Source organism: Nicotiana sylvestris, chromosome 12, assembly GCF_000393655.2.
Source record: "Nicotiana sylvestris chromosome 12, ASM39365v2, whole genome shotgun sequence".
NCBI classification, from domain to species: Eukaryota; Viridiplantae; Streptophyta; class Magnoliopsida; order Solanales; family Solanaceae; genus Nicotiana; species Nicotiana sylvestris.
The window spans coordinates 30,609,352-30,620,927 of NC_091068.1; positions in this window are offsets into that span (position 1 = coordinate 30,609,352).

Consider the following 11,576-nt stretch of genomic DNA (forward strand, 5'->3'; position numbering starts at 1 on the left):
CCAGTTACAGGGTGCACGAGTGTTTTCTAAGATTGACTTGCGTTCAGGATACCATCAGTTGAAGATTCGGGAGCCAGATATCCCGAAGACTGCTTTCAGGACTCGGTATGGTCATTACGAGTTCCTTGTTATGTCATTTGGGATGACCAATGCCCCAACAGCCTTCATGCATTTGATGCACAGTGTGTTCCGGCCATATTTTGACTCGTTCGTCATTATCTTTATTGATGATATTCTAGTATACGCCCGGAGTGGGGAGGATCATGAGCAACACCTGAGGACAGTGCTTCAGACTTTGAGGGAAAAGAAGTTATATGCAAAGTTCTCGAAATATTAGTTTTTGTTGGATTATGTGGCATTCTTGGGCCACGTGGTATCGAGTGAGGGTATATAGGTGGATTCGAAGAAAGTGGAAGCAGTGCAGAGTTGGCCTAGACCATCCTCAGCAACAGAGGTCCGCAGTTTTCTAGGCTTGGCGGGTTATTACCGTCGATTTGTTGAGGGGTTTTCATCTATTGCAGCACCTATGACCAAGCTGACCCAGAAGGGTGCTCCATTCCAGTGGATGGAAGAGTGTGAGGCGAGCTTCCAGAAGCTCAAGACAGCTTTGACTACAACCCTAGTTTTGATATTGCCTACAGGTTTGGGATCTTATACTGTCTGTTGATACCCAACGTTTCCCATAATATTTCAAAACTATGCCTGAGCATAAATTAGTATTTTTCCATACAATTTTTGCATTTTAAAATATTTTAACTAATTTCTCCCAGCATTTATTTTATAAAACAATCATTAAATTGCATCACAAAAAAGTTTTAATAATTTTTGTGGCTTAATTTTTGCATTCGTATTAAGTTTCAATTATTACACAAATAGCCACATCTGTATTTTTAGGATACAATTGTAATTACTTTGAAATTATAGCCTATGCATGCATTATTACATCATTTTACCAAAAATAGCCTTTTATATTTTTTAAATATTAAGTAATTACTTTAAAACATTTTCATGCATTAAAATCATTTTTTATAATTTATTAGCCATTTTAAAAATTATTTTAGAAATTAATTACGTATTTAACAAATATCCCCTTTTCATTTAAAAACTTAGCCTATTAACTAAGCCCAATTTTAATCCCTTAAACCAGCCGAGAAACCCAAGGCCTAATACCCATCTGACCCTAACAAATTTACCCGACCCGATTCTTGTTAGATCCTGGCCGTTGATAATTTTGATCAATGGTCCAAATCTCCCCTTACCTAAAATAAACTAACCTATAACTGTCATGACCGGGATTTCCCACCCTCGGAAGTCGTGATGGCACCTACTCGTAGAAGCTAGGCAAGCCACGAAGTTTAGAAATCTTTAACTCTTTCATTTTAATCCTTTTTAACAACTCGTATTAACAGGTGATGAACATTTGAATAATAGCGAAAGATGAAAATTAAGTGAAAAACTTAAACGAATATAATACCAAAACAAATATGAAAAGCCAATATATGTCTCTACCCTGAAACCGGTGTCACAACATTCACGGACTGTCTATGATTACTACATACAAATGTCTGAAAGAAAGAAACACAGCCTGTATCGGATACAAGTGATAACAGAACATAATAATGGATAGAAGACATGCCGGGCCTGCGGACGCCTGCAGGACTACCTCGAAATCTCGATGGACTGAAGGCTGGCTCCCAAGCTACTGCCCCAATGCTGCTCCGATATCTGCACAAAGTGCAGAGTGTAGCATCAACACAACCGACCCCATGTGCTGGTAATTGTCTGGCCTAACCCCGGCGAGGTAGTGACGAGGCTAGGACCAGACTCCAGATAAACCTGTGCAATTATATAATGTACGGCGGAAAATAAACAGTAATAAGCAATTTAAATGGGAGGGGGTACATGCTTCGGGGGGACATATCAGTTATAGCAGAAACTAACTAGAAATATGAAAGGACAGTACAACATCTACAACAATACAGTAATACTACTGTTGCGGCGCGCAATCCGATCCCTTATCATTTAACACTGTTGCGGCGTGCAACCCGATCCATCTATATAACTGTTGCGGCATGCAACCCGATCCAATATAATATTTGTTGCGGCGTGCAACCCGATCCAACATAATATAATATTGTGGCGTGCAACCCGATCCATATATAATAATGTTGCGGCGCGCAACCCGTTCCAAATATACAGTCAACAATAATCATTATAACCGTCCCGACAAGGGATCAACAATAAACTACACCATCCCACAAGGGAATTCAACAGTACAAGTATATACGTCCCGGCAAGGGAGAATCAGCTATAACCTATCTTAACTCAACTCCTACTCATCTCAGTTATCACCATTACTCAATCATAAGTAGATTCCACGAAAATAAACTAAGTCTTTGCTCAATGCCAAGAATTTACCCACTAAAGCATCCATAGTATCATTAAGAATACAACAAGTATCAATTTAAGACTCATGGTCATGCTCGACACCAACGTATATATACTCGTCACCATGCCTATATGTCGTACTCAACAAGAAACAAATATCAAATAAGACTCAACTCCTAATCCCTCAAGCTAAGGTTAGACCGAACACTTACCTCGATGCCACGAACACAATTCACGGCTCAACTATCGCTTTACCTCTTGATTCCACCATCAATTCGCTCGTATCTAGTCACAAGTTACTTAACTATATCAATAAATATTAAATGAATCAATTCTATTGCACGAAAATAGGTTGCCCTTATTTGATAATTGCTTCCATCAAAAGAGCATGTATAAGCGCCTCCCCACAACCGTGTAAAATGCTTATAAATAAAGAAAGCAAGTTCCATGTATTCTACATAATACAGGTAGCTTAGTCCACGCACACTCACACAATGTATTACATAAATTTGAACACATGCAATTCAACTTTTACAAAATGGATCAGAATATTCAATATATTAATGCAATTTGGAGTTCAACAAATCTTAAAAAAAGGAAAAAGAAAAAGTTTGTGGCTAGCACAACCAGATAGAATTGACTTAAATTTGCATAGAAAAATTAACATCTGATAAAACAAGAATATTTTAGCATCCTTGACAGACAATCAAACATTTAACATGGTAAACCTGCATAATGAAAACCATAAAATAACTCTACAAGTAAAAACTTTAACGAAGGTGAGAAAGTATACCAAATAATATAGTAAACGGTTGCGGCGGACAAGTAAAAGCTAGGGTTTTGCGGACTTGAAATGGAAGAAGAGTGGAGCTTTTTAATATATTGCAGAAAAGGCCCTTGCACTTTTAAAATCTCTCCCTTAAAATTTAAAACTTCAAATTACAACTTATCACTCCACAAATCTACATTATATTTTACTCCCTCCGTTTTAATTTATGTGAATCTATTTCTATTTTTTTGGTCCGAATCACGTCAAATGACATCCGTTTCTCACCAATTTTCACAGAAACATCTTAAATCATATATAAGACATGTACCGAGTGCCGGAACCAAAATACGGGCCCGATACCAACGTGTTCTAATCAAATTTCATTTTGAATTTCTTTAAACTGTTTCAGAAAATAAGTTTCTTTAAAAAGTCTTTTCTCGGGCTTGGGACCTCGGAATCCGATTCCGGGCATATACTCAAGTCCCATATTTTCCTACAGACCCTCCGGGATCGTCAAATCACGGATCCGGGTCTGTTTATCCAAAATGTTGACCGAAGTCAAATTAACTCATTTTTGTAGCCAAATTTTATTATTTTTTCACATTCTCCACCTCTAAAATAGCCGTTCGTCCTCAAACGGACAGAAGAAGGAAGTACCTGAGTCGGGGACAAGATGGTGATAACGGCTCCGCATATCGGTCTTAGACTCCCAGGTTGATGCCTCAGGAGGCTGACCTCTCCATTGAACATGAACAGAAGGAAAACTCTTCGACCTCAACTAACGAACCTGCCGGTCTAAAATAGCTACCGGCTCCTCCTCATAAGACAAGTCCTTGTCCAACTAGACGGTGCTGAAATCTAACACGTGGGATGGATCGTCGTGATACTTCCGAAGCATGGACACATGAAACACTAGATGCACGACTGATAAGCTCGGCGGCAATGCAAGTCTATAAGCCACCTCTCCCACTCGATCAAGAATCTCAAACGAACCAATGAACCTAGGGATAAGCTTGCCCTTCTTCCCAAATCTCATCACGCCTTTCATAGGCGACACTCGGAGCAGTACCCGCTCGCCGACCATGAATGCCAAATCACTAACCTTGCGGTCTGGATAACTCTTTTACCTGGACTGAGCTGTACGAAGCCTATCCTGAATAATCCTGACCTTGTCCAAGGCCTCCTGAACCAAATCCATACCTAACAATCGAGCCTCACCCGACTCAAACCATCCAACCGGAGATCGACACCGTCTACCATATAAAGCCTCATAAGGAGCCATTTGGATACTCGACTGGTAGCTGTTATTGTAGGCAAACTCTGCTAAAGGCAAAAACTGATCCCACGAGCCTCCAAAGTCAATGACACAAGCTCGGAGCATATCCTCCAAAATCTGAATAGTCCGCTCAGACTGGCCGTCCATCTAAGGATGAAAAGCTGTGCTCAACTCAACCCGTGTGCCCAACTCTCGCTGAATTGCTCTCTAGAAATGTGAGGTAAACTGCGTACGTTGATCCGAAATGATAGACACAGGCACACCATGAAGACAAATAATCTCCCGGATATAGATCTCAGCCAATCTCTCAGATGAATAAGAGACTGCCACAGGAATGAAATGCGCTGATGTGGTCAGCCTATCAATAATGACCCATACTGCGTCGAACCTTCTCCGAGTCTACGGGAGTCCAACAACGAAATCTATAGTGACCCGCTCCCATTTCCACTCAGGAACTTCAATCCTCTAAAATAAACCACTAGGCCTCTGATGCTCGTACTTAACCTGCTGACAATTCAAACACTGAGCCACATATGCAACGATATCCTTCTTCATTCTCTACCACCAATAGTGCTGTCGCAAATCCAGATACATCTTCGCGATGCCCGGATGAATAGAGTATCGGGAGCTATGGGCCTCCTCTAAGATCAACTCCCAAAGCCCATCCACATTAGGTACACAAACTCGACCCTGCAATCTCAAAACTCCATCATCACCTAAGGTAACCTGCTTGGCACCTCCGTGCTACACCGTGTCTCTGAGGACACACAAATGAAGATCATCATACTTCCGATCTCGGATATGCTCCAATAATGAAGAACTAGCGATGGTGCAAGCTAACACACGGCTGGGCTCAGAAACATCCAACCTCACGAACTGATTGGCCAAAGCCTGAACATCTAAAGCAAGCGGTCTCTTACCGACCAGAATATAAGCAAGACTACCCATACTGGCTGACTTCCTACTCAAAGCATCGACCACCATATTGGTCTTTCCCGGATGATATAAGATAGTCATATCATAATCTTTCAGCAACTCCAACCACCTCCTCTGCCTCAAATTCAACTCCTTTTGCTTGAACAAATACTGAAGACTCTTGTGATCCGTGAATACCTCACATGCCACGCCATACAGATAATACCTCCAAATCTTCAACGCGTGAACAATGGCTGCCAACTCCAAATCATGAACCAGATAGTTTTTCTCATGAATCTTCAACTGCCGCGAAGCATAGGCAATGACCTTGCCACCCTGCATCAACACTGCACCAAGCCCAATATGAGATGCATCACAATAAACTATATAAGGCCTTGAACCTGTGGGCAAAACCAACACCGGTGCCGTAGTCAGAGCTGTCTTGAGCTTCTGAAAGCTCACCTCACACTCGTTCAATCATCCGAACTGGGCACTTTTCTGGGTCAACCTGGTCATCGCGGCTGCGATAGATGAGAACCCCTACACGAACCGATGATAGTAGCCTACCAATCCCAAGAAACTCCGAATCTCTATAGCTGATGCTGGTCTAGGCCAGTTCTTGACTGCCTCAATTTTCTTCTGATCAACCTGAATACCCTCTACCGATACAACATGACCCAGGAATGCAACTGAACTCAACCAGAACTCACACTTCGAGAACTTAGCATATAACTGACTATCCCTCAAGGTCTGAAGAACCACTAAGATGCTGCTCGTACTCCTCCCGGTTGCGGGAATATATCAAAATATCATCAATGAAGACTATCATGAATGAATCCAAATAAGGCCTGAACACTCGGTTCATCAAATCCATAAAAGTTGCTGGGGCATTTGTCAACCTGAATGACATCACCAAGAACTCATAATGCCCGTACCGAGTGCGGAAAGCTGTCTTAGGGACATCGGATGCCCTAATCCTCAATTGATGGTAGCCAGATCTCAAGTCAATCTTCGAAAATACCTTGTCACCCTAAAGCTGATCAATAAAATCATCAATCCTCAGCAATGGATACTTATTCTTGATTGTAACCTTGTTCAACTATCGATAAACAATACACATTCTCATCGACCCATCCTTCTTCTTAACAAGCAACACCGGCGCACCCCAAGGAGAAACACTATGTCTAATAAAACCTTTCTCCAGCAAGTCTTGCAGCTGTTCCTTCAACTCTTTCAACTCAGGCGGGGCCATACGATACGGCGGGATAGAAATGGGCTGAGTGCCTAGAGCCAAATCAATGCAAAAGTCAATATCCCTATCGGGTGGCATACTAGGCAGGTCTGTAGGGAATACCTCAACGAACTCATGAACAATTGGCACATAATCAATAGATGGAACCTCAGCACTAGAATCGCGAACATAGGCCAAACACCCCTTCTTGACCATGCGCCGAGCCTTCACATAAGAGATAACACTACGGGTAGAATAACCAAGAGTCCCTCTCCACTCTAAATGGGGTAGACCCAGCAAGGCTAAGGTCACAGTCTTGGCAAGACAGTCCAAGATAGCGTGGTAAGGTGATAACCAGTCCATCCCCAATATGACATCAAAATCAACCATGCACAAAAGCAACAAATCTACACGAGTCTCGAGACCCCCAATCACAACTATACAAGAGCGATGGACTCGATCTATCACAATAATATCACCTACCGGTATAGACATATAGGCAGGAGCACTCAATGAATCACTAGGCATGACCAGATACTGTGCAAAACAAGATGACACGTACGAGTACGTAGACCCAGGATCAAATAACACTGAAGCATCTCTATCACAAACTAGAACAGTACCTGTGATCACCGCATCTGAAGCCTCAACCTTGGGCCTGGCTGGAAGAGCATAACATCAGGGCTGGGCACCACCACCCTGGACTACATCTCTGGGACGGCTTGCAGTTGGCTAGCCTCTACCTCTAGCTGTCTGAGCTCGACCTCTAAATCCTCTACCTCCACCTCTAGCACCTCTACCCCCACCTCTAGCTGGCTGGGCAGTCTGTGGAACACCTGGTGCCTGAACCATAGCACGAGAACCCTGATACTGCGACTGAGTACCCACCAACCTCGGACAAGCCCTCCGGGTATGACCATACTTACCACACTCATAGCATCCACCTGAGTACTGCAATTGAGGAAACTAAGACTAACCTTGGCGACCTGAATGACCACCCCAAAAACTCTGGAGGGGCGGCGCACTAATAGGAGCTGGTGGTGCACTGTAGGGCTGCTGGTCCGAATACTGCATGTGAGAACCACGGCCACCTGAAGCACCGTGAGAAACTTGAAGAGCTGACTGAAAGGGTTTAGGAGGATGGCCTCTACCATATGAATCTTTGCCTCTAGATGAGGCACCACTGAATCTACCTGAATGACGGGGCCTCTTATCCGACCCATGACCACCTCCCTGTGACAGAACCATCTCAACTCTACGGGCCACATTGGACGCCTCATAAAAAGTAATCTCACTCTCAGCCTCCCTAGCCATCTGAAGACGAATCGGCTGAATAAGACCATCAATAAACCTCCTCACCATCTCTCTCAGTAGGGAGTATTATAAGAGCATGGCGATCCAAGTCGATGAATCTAGTCTTATATTAGGTAAAAGTCATGGAACCCTGCTGGAGACGCTCAAACTGCCTCCGATAGGACTCTCTCTGAGTAATGGGGAGAAACTTCTTCAACAATAGCTGTGTGAACTGGTCCCAAGTCAAGGCTGGCGATCCGACTGGTCTAGCTAAGCAATAATCTGTCCACCAAGTCTTGGCAGATCCAGACAAGCAAAATATAGCAAAATTGACCCCATTGGTCTCAACAATCCCCATGTTCCTGAGAACCTCATAGTAGCTGCCTAAATAATCCTGGGGATCCTCAGTAGATGCACCGCTGAAAGTAGTAGTGAAGAGCTTGGTGAACCTATCCAGCCTCAACAAAGCATTGGCATATATAGCTGCTCCATCACTGGTCTGAGACACCACACCTGGCTGAACTACTCTAACTGGTTGAACCGCTGGAGTCTGAATCTGGGGAGCTATTTGCTCCGGAGTGCGAGTAGCAGGAGTCTGGGCTCCTCCTCCCGCCTGAGAGATAGCTAGTGCTGTAAGAAGCAAGCCTGCCCGGGTGACTTTCCATGAGGCCCACTAGTCGGACCAAAGCATCCTAAAGAACGGGGGTAGAAATAAACCCCTTTGGGACCAGAGCTGGGCCTACCGGAACTGGTGGGCCAGAACCTCCTCATCAGAATCATCCTGAGGCTCCGCCACTAGGGCTGCTACTCAGGGCTGAGCTCTGCCCCTACCTCGGCCTCTATCACGGCCTTGGCCTCTATCACGGCCTTGGCCTCGCCCTCTGCCCCTCGTGGGAGCTACTACTAGGGGCTTAAGCTGCTGAGTGGTGGATGAGGAAGCGCGTGTTCTCGCCTTCTGCGAAAGAACAGATTAGAAAGTCAATTAGCATTGAGAAACAAAACCGCACGACAAGAAAGAACAAATGTGAAGAATTTCCTAACTCTGTAGCCTCTGGGGGATAAATACAGATATCTCCGTACTGATCCCTCAGACTCTACTGAGCTTGTCCATGAATTGTGAGACCTATGTAACTTAGAGCTCTGATACCAACTTGTCACGACCCGGATTTTCCACCCTCGGGAGTCATGATGGCGCCTACTCGTAGAAGCTAGGCAAGCCACAAAGTTCAGAAATATTTAACTCTTTCATTTTAATCCTTTTTAACAACTTGTATTGACAGGTGATGAACATTTGAATAATAGCGGAAGATAAAAATTAAGTAAAAAACTTAAACGAATATAATACCAAAATAAATACGAAAAGCCAATATATGTCTCTACCCAGAAACCGGTGTCACAACATTCACGGACTGTCTATGTTTACTACATACAAATGTCTGAAATAAAGAAACACAGCCTGTATTGGATACAAGTGATAACAGAACATAATAACGGATAGAAGAGACGCCGGGCCTGCGGACGCCTGCAGGACTACCTCGGAATCTCGATGGATTGAATGCCGGCTCCCAAGCTACTATCCCAATGCTGCTCCGGTATCTGCATAGAGTGCAGAGTGTAGCATCAGCACAACCGACCCTATGTGCTGATAATTGTCTGGCCTAACCACGGCGAGGTAGTGACGAGGCTAGGACCAGACTCTAGATAAACCTGTGCAATTATATAATGTAAGATGGAAAATAAACAGCAATAAGCAGTTTAAATGGGAGGGGTTACATGCTTCAGGGGAACATATCAGTTCTAGCAGAAAATAACTAGAAATATGAAAGGACAGTACAATATCTACAACAATACAGTAATACTACTGTTGCGACTCGCAACCCGATCCCTTATCATTCAACACTGTTGCGGTGTGCATCCTGGTCCATCTATATAACTTTTGCGGCATGCAACCCGATCCAATATAATATTTGTTGCGGCGTGCAACCCGATCCAACATAATATAATGTTGCGGCGTGCAACCCGATCCATATATAATAATGTTGCAGAGCGCAACCCATTCCAAATATACAGTCAACAATAATCATTATAACCGTCCCGGCAAGGGATCAACAATAAACTACACCATCCCACAAGGGAAGTCAACAGTACAAGTATATACGTCCCGGCAAGGGAGAATCAGTTATAACCAATCTTAACTCAACTCCTGCTCATCTCAGTTATCACCATTACTCAATCATAAGTAGATTCCACGAAAATAAACTAAGTCTTTGCTCAATGCCAAGAATTTACCCACTAAAGCATCCATAGTATCATTAAGAATACAACAAGTATCAATTTAAGACTTACGGTCATGCTCAACACCAACGTATAGATACTCGTTACCCTGCCTATATGTCGTACTCAACAAGAAGCAAATATCAAATAAGATTCAACTCTTAATCCCTCAAGCTAAGGTTAGACCGAACACTTACCTCGATGCCACAAACACAATTCATGGATCAACTATCGCTTTACCTCTTGATTCCACCACCAATTCGCTCGTATCTAGTCACAAGTTACTTAACTATATCAATAAATGTTAAATGAATCAATTCTAATGTATGAAAACAGGTTGCCCTTATTTGATATTTGCTTCCATCAAAAGAGCATGTATAAGCGCCTCCCGTGTTTCACACAAAACCTCTGTTACCCACAAATGCTCTCGAGTCCTAAGCCTAACCCTAATCCCTGTCACTAGCAAGAACTCTCATCTATGGAGATTCTGAGTATTCTTCGATGACTACTAGCTTTCTATACCCTCTGGTTTTTGATTACATGGATCTCTAAAGAATCTCATGGAGATTCAACCTGTTCCTTCGTCCGAAGTTTGTTTAGGTTCGAATCTATGGCTTTTAATTAAGTTTCTTTCATCTCAGCTGTTTCTGAAACCCTAGCTCTACAACCACTCGAATCTGTTCAGATCTTTGTAGATCTGAAAGGGTTTGAGTATTAGCTATCATTTTCCCTTGAAGATCTCCTATTTTGGTTAATTATTTCGATTCCATTAGATTTCTTCTGAAATTAGGGTTCGCCCTAAGTTTTATTCAAAAGGGTTTTTCTAACTTTTCAGTGTTTAAACTAATCGTTTCTTTACTATCTTGACTGATTCTCGTGTATATACTTAAAGCCTAGAAGTTTTTGTTTGTTGCACGGGTTTTCTCAAATTTTTCTCCGTTACTTGTTTATTTCTGTCAACTCAATGCACTGATTGATTTTTACTAAGGATTTGAACCACTTTTCTTGCTAAAACCAGTATTCTTTGGAATTTTTGCTTAATTTATTTCTATTTGGGATTTGAACCAATTTTTTCCGTTAAAGTCAGTATTATTTGGGGTTTTTTACTCACTTTCCTTATTTGTGGCTTGTAATTAGTATTATTCGCCTTATGCCAACTGATTGATTAATTTATGGTCAATTTATGATTTTGTTACTTAGTTATGCCCCAATCAGGGCTGGTAATGGATTCTCTTTGTACTAATGTGATCTTCCTGGATTTGTTTGTGCAAATTAATGGGGATTAGCCCCAATTAACTGGTTGATTATATTTACCTACTTTATTTATGAACCCTAGATCATTTTTACCTTATTTGTTTCACCTCCCTAAGGGCTATATATACACTCTCATTCTGGTTCTTAAACACGAACAAATAGTTTATCTACACTCT